Raw genomic sequence first — 21,470 nt, forward strand, 5'->3', positions numbered from 1 at the left:
TGAAATGTCTTTTTTCCCAGCTGTGCCAGGCAAACTCTGCCTGTCCAACTCATACCAAGGTTTCCAGCCCTGCCTGCAGCTCCGGGACATTCCTACATGTTATTGTAAGTACAGAAATTTGTAAAATAACAACTTCATCTTTGCGCTTGCTCTGCCCAAGGCATTCAGTGAATGCCTTCCAGTTAAGAAAGAAGAAAAATTGCTCTGAGATAAGCAGCTGAATGGTTAACTAAGACTAAATGATGGAGGCCTGGCTCTGTTGCTGCCTGGGGAGGTTAATTGTTAACACTGTCCTAACAAAAGCCCTGGGGAGACAGACACACAGACACACAGACACACAGACACACCTCGGCATCGTGCCAGGGGAGAGGGGAATCAGAGAGGGGAGTCAGAGAGGGGAGTCAGAGAGGGGAGTCAGTCATGGCTCTTGGGCACCAGCAAAGAGCCCCAGAGCAAGGCAGGGCTTGGCACCCGTGCCCATCCCAGGCATGTGGTGCTGGCAGCACGGGCAACAAAGGCACCTGAAAGTCAAAAATTCTCCCTCTTGCCAACTGTGGTAACAGGTGTGCCCCTGACCTTCATCACTCAGGGTTGTTTGCTTAACGAGCGAGCAATTAGTGACACCATAAACTCTGCTCTGCTGTTTTTGTAGGGGTAGGGCCCGCACCTGCCCTGTGTTTACAGCTCAGGTTGGCTCTGCCAGTTTGCTGGCAGTGCTGCCAAGGGGTTGGGTTGGTTGGAGGAGGAAAAAGTCAGCGTGTCCTGGGGTGGTGGAGCAGGTTGGAAAGGGTGGGAAAAAATGGTTGTGATAATTTCAGCTTCATCCAGGAAGAGATGTGGAGTGGGAAGGGAGGGACAGGGATGGGTTAGCAGTGAAGACAGACAGGGAGAAAAGCCACCTGTGTCCAGTGAGGTGTTAACAAGCCCTGGGGCAAAACCACCACTGAAACCCAAGACTTGCACTTGTAGAATCATAGAATCATGGAAGTATTCAGGTTAGAAAAACCCTCTAACGCTCTGGGGTTTAACTGTTCCCCCAGCACTGGCAAGGCCACCACTGACCATGTCCCCAAATGCCACATCCACATGGCTTTTAAATCCCTCCAGGGATGGGACTCCACCACTGCCCTGGGCAGCTGTGCCACAGCTGGACACCCTTTTCATGAAGAAATTTTCCATGGAGAAATTTTCCCTATTATCCAGTCTAAACCTCCCCTGTTTAGAGGCTGTTCCCTCTTGTCCCTCTTAGTTTCAGTCACATCCCTCTTCCCCTCCCTCACCTTTTCTTGTACATCACGTCCTCCAAAAAGCCCACTCAGCTACTGCTCTGCCTCCTGTGTGTCACAGGCCATCACTTGCCACCTCCTTATGGCCATGCTGGTCCCAAACCTGGCTGAGAGCTCCTCCACTGGGATTGATTCAGGAGGCAGGGCCACCACAGCTCCCCTCCCAGCTGGCTCCAGAGCCCCAGCACCTCCTGTTCTCCTACACCCTTCTCAAGCTGCTCAGGCTGAAGAGGAGAACAGAATGAGCTTTTCTTGCCTCTCACAGGCATTTTTTCCAGCCCTCAAGTAACTCTTGTGGTGCTTTTCTGCACCTCCTCCTACTCCTTTCCCCCCCATCCTTTCTTGGTGGCTTCCAGGTTTTCCTCTGCCACTGGAATACAGCAGGAGCACACTTGAACCTGTCTGCAAAAACATGCAGATCTCCAGCTTTTCAACCACAAGCTTTTTCCACTCCCAAAAGCCAAATGAACTCAGAAGAACAACTCCTGCTCCTTCCCCAGGTCACAGACCTCTCTTTTCCCATTTATCCCTGCACTGCAGATCCTTTTCTTCCCATTCAGAGCTAAAAATCAAACTCAGGAAGGCAGGTTGGAGGGTCAAGTAGTGGCAGATTCTTGCAGCCACCCTCAGACACCTCTTGGGCTGTGGGGCTGCTGTGTATCTGCACATTTTCCATCCTTCTGTGCAAAGGATTTATGATTGGATTTACTTTTGGACACAATCCTGAGTAACGTGCCCTAGGGCACCCTGCTGGAGCAGGGAGGTTGGACTTGGGCTGCCCAGCATGGCAGTCCTGCCTAGGAACATCCAGTTTGGGAATGTGGGGACCACCCTATCCCTCTGTGACCCCCCCCCCCCCCCCCCCCCCACTTCCAGCTCCCCCTGTCCCAGCACCTGAGAGCACTGAGGGGTCTGCACAGGGCCCTGCAGCATCCTCTGGATAACTGGAAAGTTCTGGGTTCAAAGCCCTCAGCCCTGCCAGTACAAACCCATCTCTGAGACAGGAGGATCACACTTTGCTTTTTTCTCCTGAAGAGAGGGGGTGGCAGGATTAGGGGCAGGCAGGTCCTGGTTTTAGGGGCTTTTGGGGGCTTTTGGGGGCTGAGCTTCCTCAGGCTGCATTGGGAAATAAAAGTGAGCCGGCTTAGAAACATTTCCTTTTCATTTCCTCCTGCTAATGAGATAATTACAGCCTTTTGTATTCTGGGAAACGACTTTCTCATTATGGGGGCCGCATCAGCTATTTACATAATAAGGCTGAAACAAAAGAGATGAGATGAAAAGACCCAGGCAGCTCCTTTGGGGAGCCCAGCAGGATGACAGATTCCTGCATCCCCAGAGCTCCTCTGGTCTGGAGTGGGTGGCAGCCCTTGATTCAGGATGTCCCCAGCATGGGCTGCTCCTCACTCTCAGCTGTGAGGGTCCCCAGGACCCTCAGAACCAGCTGGCTCTTAAACCACTCACTGCAATTCCTGATGCCAGAGGGTTGGGGAGGGTGGCCACGAACCCACACCCACATCAAGGAGAGTCCTGGCAGCATTTCTGGGGCTCACAGAGGCACCTGGTGACAAGTCCCACCACCAGAGGATGTCTGGTACAAACTGGCCTGTCCCTTGTCCCATCTGCCATGTCCCAGTTTCCTCCAGTTGTGGTCAAGGGACATTCTGGGTACCAACCTATCCCATATCCCATACCCCATACCCCATACCCCATATCCCACATCCCATAACCCTTTTACTTATTTCACTTGCTGACCAAAGGACATGATGGGTACCAGACTGTCCCATATCCCATTTCCCTGTCCCCCCAGTTGGCCAAGGGATGCATTGGATACAAATCTGTCCCATCCTATTTCCCATTTCAATTTCCCATTTCCTATTTCCATTTCCCATTATTTCCCATTTCCCCATCCCCCCAGCTGTACCAACCTGTCCCACCCCATGTCCCAGTTCCCTGCCCCCATAGCTGCCTTGGGGGACACTGGCCACCAAACTGCCCCATCCCACATGCCAGTGCCCTGTCCCCGAGCTGGCCAAGGAACTCTGAGTACCAAACTGTCCCTGCCAGCCTCACCACCTCTCTTCCCCAATAAAGGCCCCATTGTTCCCTACAAAGCCTGAACAGAGCAGCCTGCTCCACCTTCCCTGGCCAGTCCTCCCACTCTGCTATCAGTTTTCCTCCCTCAGTTGCTCGCTGTGTTTAAGGGACACAGTCCACTGCCACCCTGTCCCCATCCCCCAGGATGTGGCAGGAGGGGGAATCGTGGCAAAGCACAGCCACAATCTGCACTGTGGCCTTGGCTCTGTGCCCTCCTGCTTGTCCCTCCTTCCCTCTCAGCTCCCTGAGGCTGTTCCTGGAATGGACACCCTGCCACAGCTTCCTGGAAACCTCTTTCTGACAGTAAAACAATCAGTAAATCAATCTGGGCATGGCTATTGCTGCTCCCCTGTCCCAATCCCATCTCCTCATCTCTGGGGGTTTTATCCCAGTTTTAACTCACAGGATTTTCTGGATCTGAAAAAGCAGGCAGAGTGGAATTAAAAGCCAAGCACCTGGCAGGCCATGCCAGTCTTGAGCTGTTCCAGCAAGGGAAGAAATCAAAATTATTCTGGAGGCTGCAGCAAGGTGGGCAAAGCCCCAGAGAATCCTCAGCAGGTGATGTGGAGGTGTGACAAGGCACATTTGTATAGTCCCAGGGAGGCTTTTTTGTCTCATCCTTGGAGGTTTTCAAGGTGTGAATGGACCAGGCAGGGCCCACCTGCAGCAGGATGGCCTGGAGAGCTCCTGGGGTCCTTTCCACCAGGAATTATCCTGCCGTGGAGTTTTTCACGAGCCACACTGGATATCCAGCAGCATTCCCCTGGCCAAAGTCCTCATCCTCAGGGGGATTCTCCCCCTTTTCCCCATCTGCTCTCAGAGCCCTGGGTTTGGATCCAGGCTGGCATCCTCCAGGATGTACCTGAGGGCAGACAGGAAGGATTTTCCATGACCTGCCTTATCTGTGCCCATCATCCCAAGGGGCAGCAGGATGGGATGGTTTCAAGCTCATCCTAAAGTGCCTTCCCAAATCCTGTGTGTCCATCAGGAAGGGTTCATCCATGGCCTCATCTGTGACCCTTGTGACTGCCCCCAGAAGATCCTCAGGGCCAGCTGTGTCATTGTCCTCAGTGAGGTCCTGATGGCAACCTCTGCCCAGAAAAGCACCAGCTTTGGTGGCACAGGGAAAGCTCCCTGGATTCCCTCAGAACAGGACAAGGGGTTTGATGGAGCAGCCTCAGTGCTGGCAGCAGCCCTGAGGGTCTGGGATAACTCATACCATGGGCAGGACTGCTTGGGGTCATCCCAGCCCTGTGTGCCTCAGTTTCCCCTTGTTAAGGGGTTGCCAGTGGGATCCAGGGTGAGATTTCCCCACCCTGAACAATCCATCTCCGTGCACCCCATCTCTGCTCTGACCCCCTGGTGCAAACAGCAGGTACATCCCATCCCTAAAAAACAACTGGAAGGGGGGCCACCAGCTCAGCCCTGCACTAATCCACTGAAGATCCTTTGGAAAGGTGGCTGGAGATGGGATGATGCCAGCTGAGCCCGTGGGACTCCCCAGCACAGGGGATATGGGGTGACCACTGAAAGTGTCCCAGCACGGAGCTACATCCCTTGCCCAGCTCCCCAGCACCTTCCTGAGCATCCTCACACATCCCCGCAGCCCAAATCTCAGGGATCCCGGTGTGATCCCCAGCTCCGTGGCCCCAAATGCCAGGGGGACCCCTCTCTTTGTCACCAGCCCCTCCTGCAGACGAGATGCTGCCGGGGGGGGGGGACCCAATCCTGCCCTTTGGGATGAGCCATCACCCCCAGAGCGGTTCCACGGAGCACTGCCTGGCTCTGCCATCCCCAAACTTCACCCACAGGAAGGACAAAGTGGGGACCCGCCACCGGCTGCCACCCACGCCACCAGCCCGTGATTTATCATTAACTCGGCCCGAGGAATTTCTTGGGCGCGGAGCCAGCCCGGGAAGCGCTCGCTCCTCCCCGGACACCGCGCTTGGAGCGAACCCCCCCGGTGGGTGCCTTGTCCCCAGCGCTGAATTAGCGCTGCTAAACCGGAGCCGTGCCCTAAAATCCGCCGAGCTGCAAGGTCTCGGTGCTGGGGGGGTCCCAGCTGGATCCAAGGGGGTTTAGAGAAGGGAAAATCGCAGTTTTTCCCACCCAGCTCCGCGCACCCCATCCCTGATCCCCGCGGCGAGCGCAGCCCGGTTATCGGAATGTGGGTTTTGTGGACGGAGTAACAAAACTATTTTTTGTCTCTTTAAAAAGGAAAGAAGCTTGGAAGTTTTTCTCTTCGATTAGGTGGAAAAGGCGTCTCATAGGCCTGAGAAATTTCACCTCAAACTTAAGGATAACTACTTGGACAGGAGCTGGGCAACTTACTAGAAGAAGAAGTGAACAAAGAAACAAATCGCTTTTGCGAGGAGTTTTACCAAGAGCAAGAATTTTGTCTTTTATTAAACCTTTTTGTTCCTAACTCTGCCACAGAAGCTATCTTGCTGATTTTATGCCTCCAAAGCTAGCTGAACTATCTTAAGTGTGAAATATATCTCCAAGAGCTTATGAGACCTGGCTCAAAGAGGCTCCTATCTATATCACCCGCTGTGCCCCCCAAAAAAATCACCTGCAAAGCGTCCCGCCAGCTCAGCCCTGCGCTAATCCACCGCAAACCCTTCCCTCCCTGCCCGGCCCCAAACAAAGACACCCAGCCAGAGGGGGAAGGAGAGGAAAGGAAAGATCCCACAAAAATCCGGCACCCCCCGGGATTTACCTGGGCAGCCCAGGGGTGAATCCTGCAGCTCCCCATCCTCCTCCGACCGCGAAATTCATTGTTTCCCTGCGTGGTATCCGGGGAAAAAGTCCAAAATAATACCTGAGGAGAACAACCTGCTGCTGGGCTGGGGCCAAGGGCTGCCCTTGGCTCGGTGGGATTGGCCACGGCGCCCGCAGGAGCTTTAATTAACTCTTTGTGCCCTCCTGCGGCTGGGCTTTGGGGAAGGGATGGCTCCCTCCTCCTCCAAGGCCAATTTGGGGCTGGTGGTTTGTTTCAGCAGAAATGGGGACTTTGGATTTTCCAAAATAAAGATTTGGAGTTTGCCTTTTTCTGTTTTCAGATGAGATTTTGGGGTCTGATGGCTTGTTTCTGCACAAATAGGGATTTGTGGATTTGGGGAGGTTTTGGGGTTTGCTCAAATAAAGATTTGTGGATTTGGAGGTTTTGGGGTTTGCTCAAATACGGATTTGTGGATTTTGAAGGTTTTGGGGTTTCCTCAACCCCTGCCCACCTCTGGCAGGGCTTTGGGGAAGGGATGGCTCCCTCCTCCTCCAAGGCCAATTTGGGGCTGGTGGTTTGTTTCAGCAGAAATGGGGACTTTGGGTTTTGCAAAATAGGGATTTGGAGTTTGCCTTTTTCTGTTTTCTGATGGGGATTTTGGGGTCTGATGGCTTGTTTCTGCACAAATAGGGATTTGTGGGTTTGGGAGGTTTTGGGGTTTGCTCAAATAAAGATTTGTGGATTTGGAAAGTTTTGGGGTTTCCTCAACCCCTGCCCACCTCTGGCAGGGCTTTGGGGAAGGGATGGCTCCCTCCTCCTCCAAGGCCAATTTGGGGCTGGTGGTTTGTTTTAGCAGAAATGGGGACTTTGGGTTTTGCAAAAGAAGGATTTGGAGTTTGCCTTTTTCTGTTTTCAGATGGGGATTTTGGGGTCTGATGGCTTGGTTTTGATCAAATCAGGACTTTGGGATCAGGTAACTTATTTTGGCTAAAGAGGGATTTTGGGGTCTGGCAGCTGGGTTTTCCTCAAATAGGGATCTGGAGTTTGCCTTTTTCTGTTTTCAGATGGGGATTTTGGGGTCTGATGGCTTGTTTCTGCATAAATAGGAATTTATGGATTTGGGAGGTTTTGGGGTTTGCTCAAATAGGGATGTGTGGATTTGGGGTTTGCTCAAATAGAAATATGTGGATTTGGAAAGTTTTGGGGTTTTCCTCAACCCCTGCCCACCTCTGGAAGGGCTTTGGGGAAGGGATGGCTCCCTCCTCCTCCAAGGCCAATTTGGGGCTGGTGGTTTGTTTCAGCAGAAATGGGGACTTTGGGTTTTGCAAAATAGGGATTTGGAGTTTGCCTTTTTCTGTTTTCAGATGGGATTTTGGGGTCTGATGGCTTGTTTATGTACAAATAGGGGCTTGTGGATTTGGGAGGTTTTGGGGTTTGCTCAAATTGAGATTTGTTGATTTGGGGTTTTCTCAAATTGGGATTTGTGGATTTGGGAGGTTTTGGGATTTGCTCAAATTGGGATTTGTTGATTTGGTGTTTGCTCAAATTGGGATTTGTGGATTTTGGAGGTTTTGGGGTTTCCTCAAATAGGGGTTTATGGATTTGGGGTTTGCTCAGATAGGGATGTGTGGATTTGGGGTTAGCTCAAATAGGGATTTATTGATTTGGGAGGTTTTGGGGTTTGCTCAAATAGGGATGTGTGGATTTGAGGTTTCCAAAATAGGGATTTGTGGATTTGGAATGTTTTGGGATTTGCTCAAATAAAGAGATGTGGTTTTGGAAGGTTTTAAGCTTTGCTCAAATAGGGATGTGTGGATTTGGGAGGTTTTGGGGTTTCTTCAAACAGGGATTTGTTTATTTGGCAGGTTTTGGGGTTTGCTCAAATAGGGATTTGGGGTTCAGAGGCTTGTTTTGTCTCAATCAGGGAATTTGGGGTCAGACCATGGGGTTTTCTTCAAATGGGAATTTTGAGGTCTGACAGCTTGGTTTTGCACAGAGAGAGTTTTGAGGGTCTGACAGCTTGTTTTGCTTAACTGGAATTTTTGGATCTAACTGTTGGGTTTTTTGTTTTTATATTTTTTTCTCAAATAGGGAATTTCAGGCTCTCAGAACTTGTTTTTTCTCAAATGAGGAGTTTGAGATTCAGTTTGCTCAAACAGGGATTTTAGGATCAGACAGCTGGGTTTGGGTTATTTTACAAATATAGGGAATTTGGGGGTCTGATGGCTTTGATCAAATCAAGATTTTGGGATCAAGTAACTTATTTTGGCTAAAGGGGGATTTTGGGGTCTGGCAGCTGGGTTTTCCTCAAATAAGGATTTGGGGTCTGACTGCCTGGTTTGGTTGTTTTTTTTTGTTTTGTTTTTTTTTTTCAAAAGGGGGTTTTAGGGTCTGGGGGGCTTGTTTGGGTACAAATAGAGATTTGTGGCTCTAACAGCTGGGCTTTTTTCAAATGGAATTTTGGGGCCTGACAAATTGGTTTTTTTTTCAAGTGGGGATTGCTCAAAACAGCTAGTTTTCACTCAAATACTAATTATAGGATCTTTCTATCAGGGTACCCTCCTCAACTTTCCCATCCTTCTGGGGATGCTTCCCAGCTGTGTGGCTGAAATGAAAGGCTGTGAAGAGCTCTGAAAGAAGGGCAGAGAATTGGACAGATGGGATGAATGGGATGATGCATCCACAGAATGGTTTGGTTTGGAAGGGACCTTAAACCCCCTCTCATTCCAACCCCTGCCATGGGCAGGGACACCTCCCACTCTCCCAGGTTGCCCCAAGCTCCATCCAGCTGGCCAAAAGCTGGATGTGGATGCTGCCCTCTTTCCATTCCAGCATTCAGAGCAGAGCTCTGGTGGCACAGGATGGCCCAGAGCTCCTTTTCCCACTTTCCCAGTGGCAGGAGAGCAATCAGCCTTCCCATGGGGGGCCATCCAGCCTCAGCACTTACTCTGCATTATTTGCAGTCGTGGAGGGAGGGAAATAAAAGCCACACAAAGCAAACCACTTATTGAAACACATTTGCTGAGGTGAATTTTCTGTTGGCAGGATGTCTGGGGATCAAAGGAGTCGCCAGTCACGGGGCCAGTGTTGGTGGGCAAACAACAGTGAGAGCAGTAACACAGCAATAATGCCAAAATAATCACATTTGGGTTAGTGTGCATTTAAACCAGGGCAAAACACACTGCTGGGGTGCAGGGGGAAGGTGTAAATTATACCAAAATGCATTCCTGTGGAGATTCAAGCTCGCAATTTTGCCCTTAAGCTCCAGAAGCAGAGAGTTCTGACAAAGAGGTTGGTTTGGGGATGTGTGTGCAGCTTGGAAGCAGCCACACAGACAGAGAGCCCTTTCCATCCCTGCTCTGGCAATGACCAGAGGTGGCTGAGGGGCTCTGCTGGGACAGGGACCCTTCCCAGCAGTGGGATTTGGGGAAGCTGCCCCAGCACAGGAGCCTGTGGCTGCCCTGCAGGGAACTGCAGCAGTGCCAGGTCTCACAGGAGACAGGCAGTTTCCTGACACTGCAGCTGCAGGAGGCTGTGCTCATTCTCCCTTTGGAGCTGAGTTATGTCTTAGCACTCCCTACAGATGAATAAATCATGAGAGGAGAGGTTTTGGAGAAGGCTGGGAGATGCAGGATAACCTGAGCTCCTGGTGCTCTGAGGTGGGGTGTAAACTTTTGAACCCCCAACTCTCATTTCTAACCCAGGGTGGCTGAGCCTCTCTGCCCACCTCCAGAAGAGCCCCTCCATCACCTCTGGGAGCCAACAGAGACCCCCAGTTCTCACCCAGCACCCCTTTGTGTCAGGGCTCCTGCACAGCCAGCAGCACCCAGGTCACTGTGTTTCCCTGTCCCCATGGGACACAGCCACCAGGACTTGGTCTCAGCCCTTTGTGGGGTTATCCTTCTCTGCTCTGCCCTTTTTGGGTGGCCATGGTCAAACTGTGTCACCCAGACCCAACCACTTGAGGTGACCTCCAGCCTGGGACTCCAGGGTTGGGTTTACAACCTAAAAAACCTTCCCCACCCAGCCACCATGGCCTTGCTCTGTCTTGGGCTCAGGCTTTGAACATCCACCCAAAGCCTTCTTCCTCTCGAAGAAAGGAAAAATTTACTCTTCCAAAATCCAAACTCCTTGTTCCCATGTCCTTCTGTTTTCTTTTCCCTTTTCCTTGCAGCCCCTGGCTGGGTGATTTCCATTCCCTTGGAGCTGCTCCATTTCAAGATCCCCAAGCTCTCTGAGGTCCTTGGAGTGGTTCAGTGTTCTTTGCACTGATCAGAGAAGGAGGAAAACATCCGCTGCACTGAGGTCTGAAGGAGCATCCATGGGCTGGGACATTCCCCAGGGAAGAGGGGTGGAAAGCCTTGATGTGGGGGTGGAGATGGGAATGGGAGCAGAGACAGAGGCTCCCTGCACTGAGATTTCATCCTGGAAACCTCTGAGGATCTCCCTGCACTGGGATTTCATCCTGGAAACCTCTGGGGAGCTGCTTTTCCATACAAGACATCCCAATGTGAGCAAGAGCCTCCCTCCTCTCTTCACCCAGACCCCTTTATTTAGAGGGAAGATCATTTTCAAATTGAGGAGCAGAAAAAACCCCTAAATAAGGGTACCCTGGCTGTTGAACACACTTTGAGGCCATGAATGAAGTGGCATCTCCATCCCAGCGTGTCTGAGTGCCTTGGCTGGGCAGTGTCAAGGTCTGGTGATGAAGACAGTTCTGAATTTGTGCTGGAGGCCTCCAGAGCTTCCCAACCAGCACCACAACTTAAACCCAGCTCAGACCTCAGCTGTGAGCTGGCTGTGCCTGTGCTTGACACCCATCAGGCTGGGCACTGAAACCAGAATTCCTGCAGTACCTCCTCGCCAGGCTCTGCCTGAAGCTCTTCCCCCCTCTCTGTTGTTAAAGCAGAGATTTCCAGCCCTGTTTTCAGAGGAAATACCCAGTTTTCTCTGATAATCAATAGCTGTGGAACATCCAAGGGCTTCCCTGTGTTTGTGGAGAGATTCTGCCTGGCCTGGTTTGTTGTGAGTGATCTCAGGGACCACAGCCAAATGTGCAGGATGGGGCTGGTAGGGGAGCATGACTACACCATGCCAGGAAATCCAACCTTTCTGCTGGGAATGCTGATAAAATCCCCAGCAGCCTGCACAGCCTGAGCAGGCTCTGTGGCTGAGCTCCCAGAAGAAAGGGCAGGATGGCACCCAGAGTTTGTTTCTCAGTTTACCAGAATAAACTGGCTATGTGATCAAACAAACCTTCTGTGCACCTGGGGGGTCACCAGCACAGGGACATCCCTCTGCTCTGCAAGTTAAAAGGCTGGGAGAGGCTTTTCCTGCTCATTAAGTGGAATAATTTGAGTCTCTATGAGACCTCCTCATCCCCACACAGAGCTGGGCATGGGAGAGCACCTTCTCCAAGCTGCCACAGGGGGTCCTGAGGCTGGGTAGATCCCAAAAAAGCTGGGTTGATGCCAGCTGCTGCAGTGGGGGACACTTTCCATCTCCAATCCATGACATCTGCCTGCTCAGCTTGAGCCAGCATGAGCAAGCCAAAAGACTCTGGTTTATGTCATCCAGAGGGATGGTTTCCTATTCTGGAAAAAACATCCCTGCTGCTATAAGCTGTCTCCTCCTGTACCAGCACAGAGCAGACAAAGCCTCTCAGTGCTGGCAAGCCACAGCCTGGTGCATGGGCCAGCCCTTCCCATAAATCAGGAGAGGCTCCTGCATCTCCACCTGTGGGTGCTGAAAGCCCAGAGTGGGTGCTGGGTGTCCTGGCCATGGGATTTGGGTCAGGTCTGAGCTGCTGCAGGGAGGATGTGAATTCTCAGGTTTCCCAAATAATGTCTAGGCCAGAGAATTGTGGATTCTTGTGGAATGGTTTGGATTGAAAGAGACCTTAAAGATCATTCAGCTCCAACCCTCTGCCATGGGCAGGGACACCTTCCACCATCCCAGGTTGCTCCAAACCCCCTCCAGCCTGGCCTTGAACATTTCCAGGGATCCAGGGGCAGCCACAGCTTCTCTGGGCACCCTGTGCCAGGGCCTCCCCACCCTCACAGGGAAGAATTAATTCCTAATATTTAGGCTAAATCTCTCATCATTTTGTTAAAAACCATTCCTTATGCATCAGGTTGGATATTAGGAAGAAGTTTTTCACAGAAAGGGTGATAAAGTTCTGGAATGGCTGGCTGGGCAGGTGGTGGAGTCCCCATCCCTGGGTGTGTTTAACAAAGCCTGGATGTGGCACTGGGTGCCAGGTATTGGGGCTGGGTTGGACTGGATGATCTTGAAGGTCTCTTCCAACCTGGTCATTCATCCTGTGTGTCATTCATTCATTCATTCATTCATTCATTCATTCATTCATTCATTCATCCATTCATTCATTCATTCATCCATTCATTCATCCATTCATCCATCCATCCATCCATCCATCCATCCATCCATCCATCCATCCATCCATCCATCCATCCTTGGGTGATTATCCAGAAGGAAGGAAGCAAATTTCCCATTCACAGTCCCAAAGCATCAGGCCAGCCTTGCAGAAATAGATTGGAGCAAAGCAGCCTGCAGCCAGGAGGGCCAGATTAACACTGAAATCACCAAGATCCTGCTTGGAAGTGCCCTTCTGTCCATATCAGGAATTAGGGATTTGTCATAGCCCCCTTGGCTCAGCCTGGGAGGGGTTTTTTCAGGGAGGAACATCAGGCTCAGGACTAAGTTGTGTGTGCTCATGTTGTCCCATCCATCAGCTCCATCTCCATTTCCAATCTCCATCTCTATCTCCATCTCCATCTATCTCCATCTCCATCTCCACCTCCAATCTCCTATGTCCATTTCCATCTCCAATCTCCATCTCCATCTATCTCCATCTCCATCTCCAATCTCCATCTCCATCTCCAATCTACATCTCCATCTCCAATCTCTATCTCCATCTCCATCTATCTCCATCTCCAATCTCCATCTCTATCTCCAATCTCCATTTCCATCTCCAGTCTCCATTTCCATCTCCAATCTCCATTTCTATCTCCATCTATCTCCAATCTCCATCTCCAATCTCCATCTCCATCTCCAATCTCCATTTCTATCTCCAATTCCATCTCCATCTCTATCTCCATCTCCAATCTCCATTTCCATTTCCATCTCCAATTCCATCTCCATCTCCATCTCCATCTCCATCTCCATCTATCTCCATCTCCCATCTCCAGTCTCCAATCTCCATCATGGCCAGCCTCTGCTCTGGGGAGGAATCGGTGGATGAGTGGCCTCAGCAGAAGCAGAAGGATGAGAATCCTCAAGTTTTAGGGAAGGTCTCCTGGAGGGGCAATGGAACATGGAGCAGGAATCCTGGAGCACTCCTGTGGTGGCTCCCAGGCTTCTCTGGGAAGGACAAAGGTTGACACAGTCCCTTTCCAGCTGACACAGCCCATGGAGCACAGGGAGGGATTGGGCTGAAATGCCCCCTGAATCCATGACCACCTGATGGCCCTGGACTCCTGGGAATTTGGAATTTGCAGTTAATGAATGACCTGAGTGCCACAAACACATCCCCCAGGTCCTGCCTCCCAGGCTCTTTGTCCTCAGAGGAATGTGGCATTCCCAGCCCTGAGGACACATTCCTTGGCAGGCACTGGCACTGACCCATGACTGGAAACCAGTTTCCCCAGTGGGTGAACCATGATTTTGCCTCCAGTTCTTCTCCAGCCACCATCTCCCTGGCTTCCTTTCCTTTAGGCTGTGTGGCCAATTCCCCCATTTCCCAACTCTCCAAACTTCCCAGACACTGAGGGATTCAGCCTTGTTCATCTCCAGGCTCATCCTCCTCAATCCATGCCCTGCCTCGGATGCCATGCAGAGAAAAAAAGAAGGAAAAGTCTTCACAACCCAGATTTGCAACCTTGGTGGCATCAGGATGGCCCAGAACTCAGAATACCCCTCTGGATCACATATTAATCCTTAAAAACAGCAAGGAAGGATCCAGTTTGGCCAGGAAGAGGGATGGAAGAGGGTGGGAGCACAGAGCCAAAATATGTGATGCCTGTACAGGGTGATGCCTCCAGGCTGCTTACCAACCCTTTTTCCTGAGTATTTGTGGCCAAGGCAGGGTTTTACTGGTCATGCCAGGGGACTGTGTCCCCCCTGAGCAGCACTGGTGGTGGGGGACACCTCTGTCCTGGAGACACCCATGGCTTGGACCTTAGTGGGCTGTGGGACAGAGAGACTTGGAAGTGACAAAATGGAAAAGCTCAGAAAGGATTCACAGGCAGAATGGAAAATCTTGGTAAGGATCCACAGGCAGAATGGAAAACATCAGAAAGGTTCTACAGGCAAAATGGAAAATCTTGGTAAGGATCCATAGGCAAAAAGGGAAACCTCAGGAAGGATCCACAGGTAAAATGGAGAATCTTGGTAAGGATCCACAGGCAAAAATAGAAAACCTCAGAAAGGATCCACAGGTAAAATGGAAAATCTTGGTAAGGATCCACAGGCAAAAAGGGAAACCTCAGAAAGGATTCAGAGGCAAAAATCCCTTTTGTGTTGGAAGCATTTTTGGCTGTGATTTTGCCCTGTCAGGGATGACTTTGTGGATCACCTGGGAGATCCTCCTGCATTCTGGAGCAGCCTTTGGAGCACCTCAAGCGTTGGTGACCCACCAAGCCTTCACCCTACAGGGACAAACCAGCTTTCCTCTGCCGTTTTCTTGCATCCTCAGCACCCCCAGCCCATTTTTGGGAGGGTGCTCCTCCACAGCAGGAGAATGGAGCAGTTGGCTCCTGGTCCAAGCCACAGGAGATGCCAGGGATGGGGGAAACCTGGCTCCAAGGGTTCCTTCTCCCAGCCCTGCCAATGCACAGCCATCAACTCCTTCTGCTCCTTCACGGAGGGATGATGGATGGGGAAACCCAGGAATGGCATTTCTCTGGAGGTGGTGGAGTCACAGCTGCCCTGTGGCCCTCACCCCTCACCTTCTGAAGGAACCATAGAGAATTTAGGGTGAGGAACAAAAAGAAGGAGTTGAGGGGATGGGTCAGGGAGGGAAAATTTCCATAGCTGCATAATAAAGGTGATTACATAAGGGCATCCTGAGTCATCTGCGGCTGGCATCTCCGGAGAAGTAATTACATCTGCACCACACATCTAAAGAAAATATTATCACATTGGCTTCCAAATTCTATAATTAGCTCCTGCAAGATGTGTGCCAGGGGCTTGATCATTCCGTGTACGTTGGCTTCAGAGCCAGGCACAGACACACAGAGGGGTTTTTTTTTCATTTGCCAGCTAGGAAAATATTTGGAGTTTAGTGTGGCAGCTGACCTGAGTCCCCCTGGAAAGGGCAGCTCTGAGGGTTTGAAGTGGTGTGTTAAGAGTGAAATATTTTCCTGGTCTCCCTCGGTGCCTGCCAGGCCGTGGGGATCCAGCAGGAGGGCAGGAATGGCAAAGCCAGAGCTTGGCTTTCCCTCCTCCTTCAAATACTCTTTGATTTCTGCCCTGATGCTCTGAACCTTTTTTTCCCTCACTAAATAAATGACCTGATTTGCAGGGAGGTGTTGCCCTCACAGGTTCCTGGGCTCTCTGCTCTGTCATATAAAACAAACCCCAGCTTTGGACTTCAGAACCAACTTTGGGCTTTGAACACTTCTCCCTTCCCTCCAGATCCTCAGCAAAAGGAAAAAAAGAGGCTTTGAAATGGAAGCAGAGGCTGCAAAGCTCTTGGTTTGATGGAGGGCTTTTCATGTGGAGCTGGAGATGGCCACGGGACAAGCTGGCAGCACGAGGGACACAGCAAGGGCAGGGATTGATGGGAGGATGAATTTGGTTTCCTTCTGTTTCCCATTTGCTCATAACCAGCCTGGAAACCCTGGAAAGCACCAGCAGCTCTGCTGCAAACAAAACAGTCAGGAGATTTCTCCACATCTCCTCCAGCAACGACTTCAGCTGGGAAGTGGGGCTGTGCACGACCAGGAGAGTGGGAGGGAGTGCCAAAATCCCAAGGGCTGGGTGAGAAAACGGTTGTGTTGTGTGTGAGAGAGCCTGTGAGTGTGAGAGCGTGTGTGCAGCTTGGATAAACCATCCTCAAGTGGGGAAACATCCTCTCTGTGCTGGCCTCCTGGAGTGGGGTGCTGGCAACTCCTCCCTGTTTCTCAGTTTGGTGTTGTTTCCACTCAGAAGATGCAGAGAGCTGGAGGATGGGGAGAGAGGAGGGCTCCAGAGCTCAGCTGAGCCCTCGTTAGGACCAGACCTAATGGAGCCTGTGAGCTGCCCTGTGAGGAATGAACAGCCCAGGGGACACGAGGTGAGACCTGCCCAAAGGACCATTTTGCTCCTGTTCATGACCAATCTCAGGAGCTGCTGGATGTGTCAGGGATCAAAAATGGTCTTCCCAGGAGAGGAAAACCCAGAGTTAGAAAGCAAGCGTGGAAAAAATAAATCCATGATGTCTCTACTGAGATATCTGCAGCCCCTCTTGTGCTTCTCTCCCAACACCCTGTGATTGATATAAAACCTTTTTCCATTGCCCCAGTCAGCCTGAGGATCATCATCACAACTGAGTCACAGACTGGTTTGGGTTGGAAGGGACCTTAAAACTCATCCACTCCCACCCCTGACATGGGCAGGAACATCTTCCACCAGCCCAGACTGCTCCAAGCCCAGTCCAGCCTGGCCTTGGGCACTTCCAGAGTTGTGACAGCCACAGCTTCTCTGGGCACCCTGTGCCAGGGCCTCCCCAGCCTGACAGGGAAGAATTTATTCCCAGTGTCCTATCCATCCCTGCCCTCTGGCAGTTTGCACCCATTTCCCCACATCCAAAGCCCCTCTGCAGCTCTTTTTTAGCCCCTTTAGGTACAGGTTTTGTGACTTTCAGTGCTCACCTGAGCTTTGCACAGCTCCCATCATGGACTGATGGGGTGGGGGAGTGTGGCTGCACCTTTGGTGACATAAAACTGCTGGCCTTGCCCTTCTGCCCTCACCCTGCTCATGTCTGGTTTTCACTGCTTCCCTCCCAGTGAAAGCTCCTTAAAAAAACAAAAAAAAACACCCCACCAACCTCTTCTTTGGGAATGTTCCCTCTTCAGCAGCAGTGTCCTGGGGAGAAGGTGGGGATGATCCCCCAGGGACACAGCCCTGGGAAGGAGAGGGGTGGAGAAGGGTGGTGTGGGAGCAGGGAGAAAGGGAAAACAGCTTTGTCAGTGATTTGCAGGAGAGAAAACGAGCTCCTGTGTGGTTTGGGTGGTTTCATGGTGAACATGGGGGTGCTGGAGAGGGGCTGGGAACACAAACCCTGTGAGGAACCCCTGAGGGAGCTGGGGGTGCTCAGCCTGGAGAAGAGGAGACTCAGGGGTGCCCTCATCACTCTGCAGCTCCTGAAAGGTGCCTGTGCTCAGCTGGGGCTGGGCTCTTTCTCCAGCAGCACTGACACAACCAGAGCTCACAGCCTCAAGCTGCACCAAGGGAAATACAGGCTGGATATCAGGAAAAAGGTTTTTATGGAGAGAGTGATAAAGTTCTGGAATGTTCTGCCCTGGGAGGTGGGGGAGTCCCCATCTCTGGGTGTGTTTAACAAAGCCTGGATGTGGCACTGGGTGCCAGGGTTGAGTTGGGGTGTTGGGGTTGGGTTGGACTGGATGACCTTGAAGGTCTCTTCCACCCTGGTCATTCTGTGATTCTCTCATTCTGTGATTCTGTGAATCTGTGAATCCTGTGAATTCTGTGAATCCTGTGAATCCTGTGAATTCTGTGATTCTGTGAATCCTGTGAACTCTGTGCTGGGTTAATGCTTGGATGTGATGACCTTTAGAGGTTCTTTCCAAGCTCCACCACTCTGTGACTTGATGCTTCCAAAGGAATGCAGCAGCAATTCCTAGTTGGGGCTGTCCACCCATGCTGAGCCAGCCCAGAATCTGTGGCCCAAACCCAGGCAAAGATTCCTGGTGCTTTGATCAAGGATTTGCCAGGGGAGGAGGCTGCAGCACCACCTGCTCTCTCCACTCTCAGCTTTCCTCTCATCCCTACCTTGAGCAGGGGGAAGCAGAATTCCTCAGGCGTGCATGGAAAATGGGCAGCACTTGTGAAACAAGCTCCAGAGGAGCTTGGCACATGTTCCAAGCTTGCACTTCATCTGTTTGGGACAGAACTCAGCCTGGCACAGCATCCTCATTAATGTCTCTGAGCTGGGAGCAATCCCACACCGTTCATCTCACCTGTGCTGCTGACAGGGGCTGCCCTGGGATCTGCCTGGGCACACACCAGGAGGATTCCCAGCCTTTTTCCTCCATAGTTTTGGGGTTTTTTGAAATGAATCAGTGCTGACAAATTGCTCAGACATTCCCAGGGGGCTCTGCAGGAGCATCAGTGGCTTTGGGGCAGCGTTTCAGACAGGACCAAATGACACACAGATGTGGAGATGTGTCCTTTTTTCAGATTTTTAGCAAAAAAAAAAAAAAAAACATATCAGGAAGAAGATGAAGGTAAAAATAAGGGAGAAAAGGAAGAACCCCTTCCTCAGGCAGTACTTGGTGGCCTGGAGAGCTCCCTGCTGTGGGATGCTGTTGATGTTCAGTGTTTGAGGGGAAGCTTGGCAAGTTCATGGACCAGAAATCCATCAGGATCTGCTGGAAATTGCACAGGAGGCAGGTTTGGGAGTGTATTGAGGGAATATAAAGCAGGCTGGCAGAGTGACCCTTTTCCACCTATCCATGCCCAATGCTGATAGAATTGTTAAGATTGGGAAAGACCTCTGAGCTCAGCCAGCCCAAAAATTCACATTGATTCTCATCCCTAGAACATTAAGTGCCCTCAGTGTGTCCCAGGAATGCAACAGCCTGTGCAGAAAGAGCTGTGAAAATTCAAATTGTTGTGATCTGGAGGTGCTTGTGTTCATGATTCCACAAAAAAAACCCCAAAACCCAGCAAAAACCCACAAACCCTCAAAAACCCAAACAAACAAAAAAAAAAACCCAAACCAAACCAAACCAAACCAAACAACAACAACAAAAAAACCCCACAAAAAATCACAAAAAACACCCCTAAATAAACAACAAAAAACCAAAAAACCAAGCCCCCCAACAGAGCAAACCACACAAACCACCAAACACCTTCATATTCTGCTAAACTAAACAAAACCAGGGAGGTTTCCAGGCTGAGGATGGATTAGCTGTCATGAAAGCAGCAAAATCTGCACGGTAGGATGAGAAGTTCCTCTCCAGCAGGAAGGTGGGATGGTGGGGAAGGGGAGATGGGGATGATTTTTTGGGCAGGCCGTGGGAAGGAAGAGGCTGCTCATCCCATGAGGAGGTGCTGAAGGCCCCAATTCCCTGGGAAGGACAGGAGCAACAGCCTGGTGGATCCCAGGCCACCCTAAATGTGATTTCCCTGGACACAAGGAGAAGAAAGGCTGTCCCAGGCTCAGCTGGAAGCTGGAGAAGTGCCATGATGTCACTTTTGCAGCTGGAGAGGACATGGCCATCGTGCTGGGCCCTTAAGGCCAGGAGGAAAGAAAACTCTGGAAAAGCTCTCCATGACTTGGTGAGGAGCTTTAAAACTTGATCCATGTGCATTTAGAGAAGGGGGATCACCCTGGGGCACAGAGACCTCAGGGTGCTCAGAGAAGGAACAGGCAGAGTTTGGGGAAAAACATCTGGGGGGGCTGGAGAGAGCCCAGGGAAGGGAATGGAGCTGGGGAAGGGTCTGGAGCCCCAGGAGAGGCTGAAGGAGCTGGGAAGGGGCTCAGCCTGGAGCAAAGGAGGCTCAGGGGGGACCTTGTGGCTCTGCACAGCTCCTGCCAGGAGGGGACAGCCGGGGAACAAGGACAGGAGGAGAGGGAACAGCCTCAAGTGTGCCAGAGAAGGTTAAAATTGGATATTTTGGGAAAGTTTCCACCTCAAAAGGGTGTCCAGCATTGGCACAGCTGCCCAGGGCAGTGCTGGAGTCCCCATCCCTGGAGGGATTTAAAAGCCCTGTGGATGTGGCACTTGGGGACATGGTCAGTGCTGGCCTTGGCAGTGCTGGTTAATGGCTGGACTGGATTATTCTGGAAGGATTTTCCAAGCTAAACCCTTCTGGGATTCTCTCTGTGCATGGCTTCTTGCTCTGTCTCTGTGGCTCTTGGCAGCCTCGTGCTGGTCCCCGTGACCCTGCTTCCCTCATCTCCTCATCCCAGGAAGCACCACCCCGTGAGGCTGGCACCTGTCTGCCTTGGGAAAGGTCTTTTGTTCCTTCTTCAAGCAAGGCACTGCTGAGATGCCTCTGGGGGAGGAAGGAGAGGGGTTAAACCCCCCCAAATGTCCTAAAAATAGCCAGGTTCTCCCGCTCCCATTGACTCACCCATCACAGGCCACAAACCCCTGAGTCACAGCAGGGGCTGTGGGGGGAATCATCCTTCCCTGCTCTGCTCCAAACAGAGCCTGTTTGTGTCCTGAGTGACCCAGGGACAGCCCTGCCCTCCTGCAGGGCTGGGGGGTGGGAGGTGGCACTGGGGTGTGTCAGCCTGGCAGCAGGGAGGGACGGGCAGCTGAGCATCCTCAGCCTCTTCTGCTGCTCCTGGGATCTCCTGGGGTGGTCTGGGGGCTCAGCCCTGCCACTGGGGGGTTCTGTGCCTGCAGGGGCCTCCCCCTCTGGAATTGGGGTCCACAGGAAGTGGGACCTTGTGTGTGTCCATTCCCACCCCACAGGATTTGGGGTGGCTCTGGTTTGACTCCCACTCCCTCCTGCAGCTCTCAGTCCTGTCCCATCCCTTCCTGGGTGCCAGAGCTTTAACCCCACATGGGAACAACTCCAAACACCTCTCAAAAATCCTCACTCAGAGCTCCCAGCTAAAGAACAGGAATGAAGGGGAAAAACCCAAATTATTCTGGAGGTGTGGGGACTTGGGGTCTGTCCAGCTGCCTCTGGGACCACAGCCAGGAGCAACACAACCTCTGAAAGCCACCAGGAACCCTCACAGCCACCAGGGAAGTGGTGACCACAGGAAATGGGGCAGAGGAGAGGGTCCATGGTCCTTTGGTGCCAGCCAATCCCCTTTGCCCTGCAGGAGACTTCCCACCAAGAGCTGTCCCCTGTCCAGCACCCAGATCCTCGTGATCCTCCCCCAACATTCCCAAAACTCTGCACCTCTCCCACCAAGAGGGAGGTGCAGAAGGATCTGCTCACACCTGCCCTGCTCAGTCCCACCAGAGCACAGACCCCCATCCCACAGCTGGGCTCAAAGGAAAGGTTCTCACTGATATTTTGGGAGCTGTTTCCTTCCCCTGCCCTCCTCCAGAATAGCTTTTTGTCTTGGGGTTTATTTTCTTTGTTGCCTCATAAAGGTTTGACCCTGGTTTTGAATGGACCAGGAGGGAGCATTGAATTCCTCCTGGGATGTGGCT

At 51.7% G+C, this 21,470-nt stretch overlaps 1 protein-coding gene across 3 annotated transcripts in view; it reads right to left on the reverse strand.

Moving 5' to 3' along the window:
* The window catches only part of LZTS3 (leucine zipper tumor suppressor family member 3), a 47,132-nt gene that overhangs the window by 12,593 nt on the left and 13,069 nt on the right, over window positions 1–21,470 (reverse strand). For 2 of the 3 annotated variants that reach the window (XM_059845459.1, XM_059845457.1), the window contains exon 1: window positions 6,103–6,264. The exons of the other annotated variant lie outside the window; for it this stretch is intronic. The gene's annotated coding sequence lies outside the window, so the exon portion shown is untranslated. Of the gene's footprint in view, window positions 1–6,102; window positions 6,265–21,470 lie in introns of those variants that run through there. 3 annotated transcript variants of the gene reach the window in all.

Source organism: Haemorhous mexicanus, chromosome 4, assembly GCF_027477595.1.
Source record: "Haemorhous mexicanus isolate bHaeMex1 chromosome 4, bHaeMex1.pri, whole genome shotgun sequence".
Taxonomy (NCBI): Eukaryota; Metazoa; Chordata; class Aves; order Passeriformes; family Fringillidae; genus Haemorhous; species Haemorhous mexicanus.